Source organism: Sebastes fasciatus, chromosome 20 (assembly GCF_043250625.1).
Source record: "Sebastes fasciatus isolate fSebFas1 chromosome 20, fSebFas1.pri, whole genome shotgun sequence".
Classification (NCBI taxonomy): domain Eukaryota; kingdom Metazoa; phylum Chordata; class Actinopteri; order Perciformes; family Sebastidae; genus Sebastes; species Sebastes fasciatus.
The window spans coordinates 3,079,525-3,088,560 of NC_133814.1; the positions used below are offsets into that span (position 1 = coordinate 3,079,525).

Genomic DNA, 9,036 nt, shown 5'->3' on the forward strand with positions numbered 1-9,036 from the left:
ACGCTACAGAGCTCCGCTGCAGAGCTCCGCTGCCTCAGCCTGCACTTAGGCAGGAAAAGCCAACACTAGGATCAGATCTAAATCATGTTCATGGAGAGACCTTCGTCTGGTCAGCTAACATTACTGCCAAGCAGCTGAAATACAGAGTGATATTGTGGTTTTAGCTGACGTGTGTCGCCTCACTGTTTTGAGCGATGCTCGTTCAGGTATATTGAGAGCGAGCAAGCGCGAGCCCGACGCTGACTTTCGTTGATTTCACGGCCACATGTGTCGCTGTTAAGAAGCATTTCTTAAAGTTACAAATAGTCCCTTTAAAGGCCGCCTCCAGCAATTTAGTATTGCACTTCCTTAAAGTTGGGGGACTCAAAACAGAGTTAATAATCAGAGTCAGAGGGTAATAATTGCATTTTCTGCGGCTGGGAGGCGTATTCATGTGTTTCAGGTGGGAAGAAATTCTTTTGCAACATAAATCAACATATAACAGGAGTCACAGTATCTGTTTACTGATTGGCTGCGGGTACTCTGGCTGCACTTCGCCACTAAAAGTTAGACTTTTCCCAACTTCAGTTTTGCCGCACTTCGCCGCAGAATCAAACATCCGCTGCCCGCTGAGCTTGGGAGCGGCCGCCGCAGCTTTTCATAGACATTGTATGGCATTTCGCCGAAAGCCGCACTTTGCCGCTGCTCTGGTGTGAATTGGGCGTTACCGCAGCGGTCCTCAGTCCAAAAATAAAATAATAGTCCATAGTATGGAGCTCCAAAAACTGGATCCTACACTTCCCATAATGCAACCAATAGCAGGTTTTTGTTAGACCCTCTCTGCCTGGTAAATGCCCATGTATTTTAAACTCTGCACCCAAAGTGTATGACACAGTCTGCAGTCTCCAAGCCCAAGCCTAGATAACCCATGATGACATCATCAGGGGGATATTTATTTTGTCAGTCAACCACGCATGTGTTAAGAAAACTGGATACCATGTTCCTTATGTAAGTTGCTTGCCATGTGCTGAAAAATGTTCTTCGGCTTGGTGTGTCAGGGCCTTAAGAGACTCCATCTGACTAAGCCGGCTGACGTCCACACACGACTCTTTTCAAATTGACCAAGACAAAAGCCACATATGATTGCTTTTGCTGCGTCATTTACTGTAGCTGTATTTGTTTTTTCATGACGTTAGGGGAGGTAGTCTTTGTTTCAGGTGAGGTGGCTCACTGAAATCTTAAACCAGTATCCTAAACAAGTGATGTCATCCCTGAGAGCGATGGCAGCCTCTACTGGCCTGAACGCTGCTCTTTAGGCGGATGCATGGTGCAGTGGGAAACAAATGGAAAAAGCTTTTCCCTCCTCTCCAGGGTTTTAAGCCCCGGGCTGAGTCACAAAGCAATCCAGGTAATCGCATTTGGGAACGTATTCTCCACCTGAGATCTATCCGGAATGATCAAGCTCCTTTTTAATTCAACGTCATCTACCTTTAACTTCCATCCCAGCCTCCCTAGAGACACCACGCAGCCTGTGTGATTCATCCTCCACTAATTCATTATGAGACTGCGGGAGTACTCAATACATTGACTGGACACTGTGTTGATGTGGCACGCGCCTTGCGACCGCGCTGGTGCATTTCACTGTTCGCAGCAGATCTGGATAGAGGTGTCGCATGAGTCACACACACCGTTTAGCATCTTGTTAGCGTTGCACAATAATACCCCGTTGGGTGTCTGAGGTTAAAGACCTCATGGAGTGCGAATCAGTGACGCGCGGCTGTTGTTAGAAGCAATAAATAGAATAGAGGTGTTACTTAAAGCACAGGAGTTAGTGTTGAACAGATGTTAAGTAGTTGCTCAGTGAAATTAAGAAGAAACTATGATTGCTAACCATGATTTGTACTGTAAGTGCAGTGTTTTCAGTGTCTATCCTAAAGTGGGCATGTCTGTAAAGGGGATACTCGTGGGTACCCATAGAACCCATTTTCATTCACATATCTTGAGGTCAGAGGTCAAGGGGACCCCTTTGAAAATTTGTCCTCGCCAAAATTTTGCGTAAGTTAGGAGCGTTATTTAACCTCCTATGCAACAAGCTAGTATGACATGGTACCGATGGGTTCCTTAGGTTTTTTCTAGTTTCATATGATACCAGTATCTTAGCTTTAAAACTGAGCCCGGACACAACCTAAAAATCCCAAGTTGCGTTAAAGAAATGAATGGCGTTAAAACAAATTTGCATTAACGTGTTAACTTTGACAGCCCTAATTTATTTGTTACATTTTGTTTTACAAAGTTAGAAAAGAAATGTTTAAGCAAAGCCTGATGTTGTCCTACACATAAAAGAATTATCACAGTGGTACAGCTTATTCATTATTATACACTGGTTTCGGATCGGATACCTAAAGCCCAGGTGTCAGTATTGGTATTGGGACTGAAAAAATTGGATTGGTGCATCCCTGGTGATGGTGATGCTCTTGCATTACAGTCAGTTGTCCTGAAAAAGCTATTAAATTAGTATCAGGTTGTGATATGATAGGCACCCTAAGCCTCCAATATGTATTATTGTTATTGTCTGCTGTTCTACAATAGCAGAGGGACATTTCTATTCATATGAGTAACTTGCAGTTGTGTTCTGTTATACGCTAAATGCAGGGAGAGTTCTTGAATGCCTCCTGATGCCTATACAGCTGAGAATAGCAACAATTGTGGGATTTGTGGGATTCAATGTCACACAGCATAAACCGTAGTAGTTCAGCTAGTTTGAACATTTGAGAGGTACTTTCTTTCTCCTACTGGTCAGACACTACATCAGTGCACAGCAGGGCAGAGGCTTGACCCTGTTTAACCCCCCCCCCACCTCCCCTGAAATATATCAATTTATCCAGAGGTATCTTCAGATACTTCATTTCAAATAGACCGCTGGACCTCATTGCTAATGGAAGTCTAAATGCTACGGGGCCAAACGGGGAAAAGATTCTCTCTCTTAAAATAGTTACCTTAAAGGAAGAGTGTGTAACATTAGGGGGGATCTATTGGCAGTAATGGCATATAATATTAATAAGTATGTTTTCTTTAGTGTATAATCACCCGAAAATAAGATGTTTTTGTTACCTTAGAATGAGCCGTTTATATCTACATACGGAGCTCTGTCTTCATGGAACCGGCCGCCATGTTTCTACAGTAGCCCAGAACAGATAAACCAAACACTGGCTCTAGGTAGGGCCTTTCGTGTTTTCACGTTTTTGTGTCGGCCACCGTAGTTCTCCTACACGCTTGGCACACGGGAGACGTTTCAGTTAGTTACAATCTGCAACCTCACCATTGGATGCCGACAAATCCTACACACTGCACCTTTAAGGGGCCGTTCACATGCCGCGTCTAAAACACGTGGAAAACGCCAGCCGTGCCGTTTTCATCCTTTTATCCAAAGTGCTTGGGATCTTGCGCTCCTGTTGCGCCAGCCGTTACTAAGCAACCAAAACCAGCATACTGCGATGACGGTTGATGAAGTTGCTGTAATTTAGCAGTAAAAGCCTCACTGACTAAACTAAACAAAGTCAAAACAAAGATAAATGGATTTCCAGCACCGTAAATCCCTCACCGTGGCTTTGCTCCTCGAGTTGTCTGTGTAAGTCTGGCTGATCTTTCAACTGGATGTTGTGATGGAGTCCTTGGACAGAGTGAGTGAAGCTAGTAAAATAGTCTTTGGGACTGTGGGAACTTCTCCTCCATATATTTACCACAAACTGATATACAGTATACGGAAGAAAGAAAAGATATCTGCTGGCTGTGATTGGTTGTTCCTCATCACATAACATGCATGCAATAATTGCATAATAATAATTATGCATGCATAATTGGCATTGTATTTTACATCGTTGGAAAGCCTGTTTATTTACCTTCACAATGATACCAACATGAGAATACACTGTTTAGCATTGGCAGAGAATTTTGGCAAATTTTTCTTGGGCACTACCCACATAATCAGCTGTGCTGCTCATCCCACAAATGCATGATCCTTACAAGTTAGACATCATTGTGAAGGTAAATAACCAGGCTTTCCAACGATGTAAAATACAATGCCAATTAGCATTGTAACAACAGAGGAATAATCCACCAAACACAGATTTACAAACTTTTTTTATGAGTTTATTTTTACCTTGGAGCACAGCCGTCGTGCCCTGAAAAATAGGCGCTTGGGGAACGCCTGCGAGTCATGACGTCGTCGCTCTCGCATTTGAGCGCACCCTGCGCGCGTCTAGATTGAAAACAATGGATTTGAGGGCGCAAAAAAAACGCGGCATGTTATTAGCCCCCTTAAGCTCCTACACTCAAACAGAATGTAAATGTCTCGCAAATTCATGACTTTGTAATCTCAGAGAATATCCACGTTTTTTTCTTGTAAATTTACGACTTTAATCTTTGCCTTTCTTTGTGGACTTTGCATGTTGTGCCCGTGTTCGTGTGGGTTTTCTCCGGGTTCTCCGGTTTCCTCCCACCACCGAAACATGTATCCCCCTACACTACATGCCGTCACAGGCTACGTGCAACCTTGTGGACTTCTACGCATCTGTTTCTAAGAACATGCATTCTCATTTTACTGCTAACTGGGTCTGAAGTTCCAATAACTGAGTATCCGATGTTTTTATGGACTTTATCAAAGAGGGCCGGCTGCTGCAGTTTTCTTATACCTGAAAGACTCTACAAGATGAACAACACTATTGTCCCATCATTCCCCAGATGCACAATTGAGACATGAACCCTTATAGGCAGGGGTTTGGAAATGATATATGAACAGTACCGGGAGTCAGGGGTTCATAGACTTTGCTCATCCAGTCTTGTCCTGCGTGGGGACTGCTCCTCTCTGCCTTTAGAAGCACAGTTTATTAAAACGCATTGATTTCTGGAAACAAGTATATTGCTTTGACTCTGGAACAAAAAGAGTATGTTTCTATGTAGCTCAAGAAAATAGTTTCATGTGTGGCCTCAGTAAAATTGTTTGGTAACACTTTATAACAATCATTCATAAATGGTGAAATGATAGTTAATTAATATAAGTTAATAGTTATTTTACTGTTAATAAACAATGAAATAATAATAATAATTATGTTTACTAATTATTAGTAATGCTATAATTTCTGTTATTCTATCATTAGTTTGTGTAATATAAAATAATTAGTTTATAAATTCTATATTGTATCATTGCTACAAGACGATAATTACATTCTGATTACATTAGTAAAGTATTGATTAACAGTTTATTGTTGCACAAATTATAACATTTGATATACTATATTTGTTAGTAGTCACCAAATGATTTGTAAAGCTTTAAGAAATTGTTTGTAAAACATCTATAAACATTACATAGATAGATGGATCAGAAACCCAATTATTAACCATCGACAAAGTATTAACTACTACTAAGAACGCATCTATAAACAACTAAATGTTCTTTATAGATGCATTACAAAATATTTATTAACCATTTAACAACGTATAATCATCAGCATCTTTAAAGTAGCCATCCAAATACTGTTTATAAATGGTTTACAAACCAATTATTAACCATTAACAAAGTGTTACAAATATCTATGTTATGTTACAATTTATTTAAGGTTTACAAATAACATCTTAATCATTAACAAATACTTATAAATAGTATATATATATCGGAAAGATATATATATATATATATACATATATATATATATATATATATGTATATATATATATATATGTTTTTTTTTTGATAAGTTTGGTTTCGATTTGTTATCTGATGTTATAAAAAGGGTGTGAGACTTCATCATAGACAGCCGTGTGAGTCTCTCTCGCCGATGAGCCGCGGCCGTGCTCGGCTCGCGATTGGTTCGGGCGGGCGCGTGGGCGGGACTTCGATAACCGCGGTTCCACCGCCCGATCACTACTGCGCAGACTCTGGCTCCAAATGACGTTAAAATCTCAAGATGGCCGGCTCCCATATCCGGGATGTTTTGGCTTCACTTCTGTACAGTGGAAGGAAGTGGAGACGCGTTTCCATCTTTATATACGGTCTCTGGTGTAAATGCTAATCTGATTGTTAGTATAAACTATCCTCAACTTTCCAAACCTTTCTTAAACTTCCACACAAAAAAACTCTCTCTTATTGTTTTTGAATAACGTCCTGTAAAGTATGCATGCGCCGGAAAGTGCTTTCTAGAAGCGTGTGAACCCTTTTGAGTTCTTCTGTGAATATCCCTCCATTGTGTTGCCACTAATCTGCTCTGCTGACTGTACTGAAGTTTGCCGGGCCCTTCACAGTAAACACTGTGAATGTTTATATTGACAAGTGCAAGGGATTATTTTCACAGATTATTTCATTGTGCATTTATCTAAAGCTGCGTGGCTAATGTGAAGCACTTGAAAATGCCCTCCTTTTCAATGACATAAAACAAGCAGACCATCACTTATTGTCTTGCTGCTCACACTCTTTTTTTTGTGTGCATTAATTTTCTTTCTTCTTATTTCCCAGTCTTTTGTTTTTTTTCTGTGTACATTCCATTGTTTAACTGCGAGCACTGATTTCCCCCGACGTCCTCTCAGCCAATGCCCTGCCAGGGGGGATTTACCCTCCCACACACACACACACACACACACACACACACAGATGAACACACAAACACAAGTCGTCAGTGTTTCTTGGAGGGAAAACAGAGCAAACAAATTGGCGCACAATGATTCCAGATTTTTTTATTCATATTCACTTAATGAGATAACCCCTTCAAAGGGTGAGGAAACTGGAAGTTTTGTAACAAAACAAGAGTCTGAAAAACTTTTTAAGTATAAATCTCTTAATTATGGGACACAACTGCAGGCTAGCCATGTACACATTAACGCAAATGTCTACGTAAGACAGAGCAGGTTGTGTTTAGAAAGAACCAGACTGGTTGGTAAATGGCAATAGCTCGTTAGCTGGCCTAGCGAAGCAAAGCCTCTAATAAATAAAAGAGTTTACCCAGAGGCAACCTCCCAAAGCTCACACTGTCAGTCCAAGAAAACATGTTTTCAAAATCTTTGAAATCAGACAGTCAAAAGAATGTATTTCAGCGTTGGCTGAAATACATTCCTGGAATAAGCCGAGTGTGTCCTTATGTGTCTCCTCAGGGTTCTTTCTTTGTCTTTTTGTGTCCTCTACCTTCATTAGATTTCATTCAGTTCCACAAGCAATACTGCATAGTAGACTTCAAATGAACAATTCAACGTTTTGGGGGAATAAGCTTTTTTTCCCGTCTTTCTGAGATTGAGATGAGAATATTATTAATACCGCTCTCATGTCTGTGCATTAAATACAGAGCTGGAGTCAGGATGGGGTTCACCTAGTTTAGCATATAGACTGGAAAAAGGAAAACAGCTAGTTTAAAGTTTAAAAAAATGACCCGCACCTCCAGAGCTCACTTATTAATATGATGTGTCTTGTTCGTTTAACCTGTACATGAAGAGAAATGTAAATGTGGCAGTTTTAGAGAGAATTACATGTTGGAGCTAAAAACAATTTAGTTTAAAGGTCACATATTATGCAAAATGCACTTTTCCATGTCTTTTAAACATCAATATCTGTCCCCAGTGTGTCTACAGGCCACCATAGTATCATAAAAGACCATCCTCTCTCTTTTTCTCCTCCTCCGTTTGTCCAGAAATGGGTGCAGAAATAAAAATTCGCTTTTTTCCTAGTCTTCTGACGTCATTAGGCAGAAATGCAAGCCATATATGGCTTTCCTGTTTCCAGTGAAACAGAACAGCACCCCCCTCACCCCATACCCCGGCTTGGTAACCCCGCCCACGGAGTAGCCGACTCAGCAAGCTGCGTCCGCCATTGTTATTTCGACTGTTTACTAGTAAACATGCTGAAAGGAAAACCCGCTTGTTCTGTTGTTGGCTGCAATACTCCACACAAAAGCTTGCACCATGTACCCACTTCGGATCCTCTGAAGACCCAGTGGATGGACTTTATTTTCGCTGGTGCTGTGCCCAGGTTTATAAACTTTATTCTAGCTGCTATCTCTCCACTCGTCTCTCTCTCTCTCTCTCTCTCTCAGAGAGAGAAAGAGAGAGAGAGAGAGCTGCTCCGGGAGGGAGGGGGAGGGTGACGCTGTTGTTGTTGAGGAAGTTTGATTGACAGAAAACGCTGACCAATCAGAGCAGAGTGGGAGGAGACAGGCTGTGAATCAGTGGTTTTCAGACAGAGGCTGAATTAGGCTCTGAGGCAGGCAGACTCAGGCTGCAGTATGAGAAGAATAAAGGGTTTTTTGAACATTGCAGCATGTAAACATGTTCTAGTGCAACATTAAAATACATCTATGAACCTGGAAATGAGCATAATATGTGACCTTTAAGTGAGGACATGTTTAGCCTAGCTTAGCATAAAGACTGGAGGAAAGGGGAAACAACCAGCTTCGCCCCCCGTAACCCCGCACATGGACAGACATGTAAATGTGACAATTTGTCACGTGAACTGCTTACCGGCTGCTAACCGCTAACGTTCGTTAGCTCTTGTCCTGCCGATTTCAACAGGGGAGGTGCCATTGATTTACGTTATGATGCATTGAGGCTCTTTTCAGTAAAAATGAGTGAAGTGAAAGTCAACTGTTCGTTCCATTGCAACATCTGCACCCAGCAGCAGAGCTACGCTTCCGCCAATTTGGACTGAAAGCGGAAACCGGACGTCAGTGAAACGTCCACCTAAAAAGTGCAGTACAAAAGTCAAACAAAATCATTTTTATTCTATTGTCATATTTTACTGAAATAGCCTGTGTCAAACAATTCAATATTATAAATAATAATAATAAAGGAGTGGATTTTGAAATACGTGGGATTTATTGTTTTTCTTTTGTTGTTCAAATTGGTATCTTAAATCGTGAAATTTCACTGGCTACTAGCATTCTGGTATCGTAACATCCCTCATCTTTATACCAAGCTAGATAAAACACGCCCTGACTCCATTTGTGTGCCGACATTATATTGATATAATATCTCAATCTTAGAAAGAAAGCAAATAAGCATATTTCCCAAAATATTGAACCG

The 9,036-nt window shown here is 41.0% G+C and overlaps 1 protein-coding gene across 2 annotated transcripts in view; it reads left to right on the forward strand.

Annotated features, from left to right (window-relative positions):
- ogfod3 (2-oxoglutarate and iron dependent oxygenase domain containing 3) overlaps window positions 1-9,036 on the forward strand; it is a 32,008-nt gene that overhangs the window by 22,049 nt on the left and 923 nt on the right. The gene's annotated exons all lie outside the window — the stretch shown is intronic.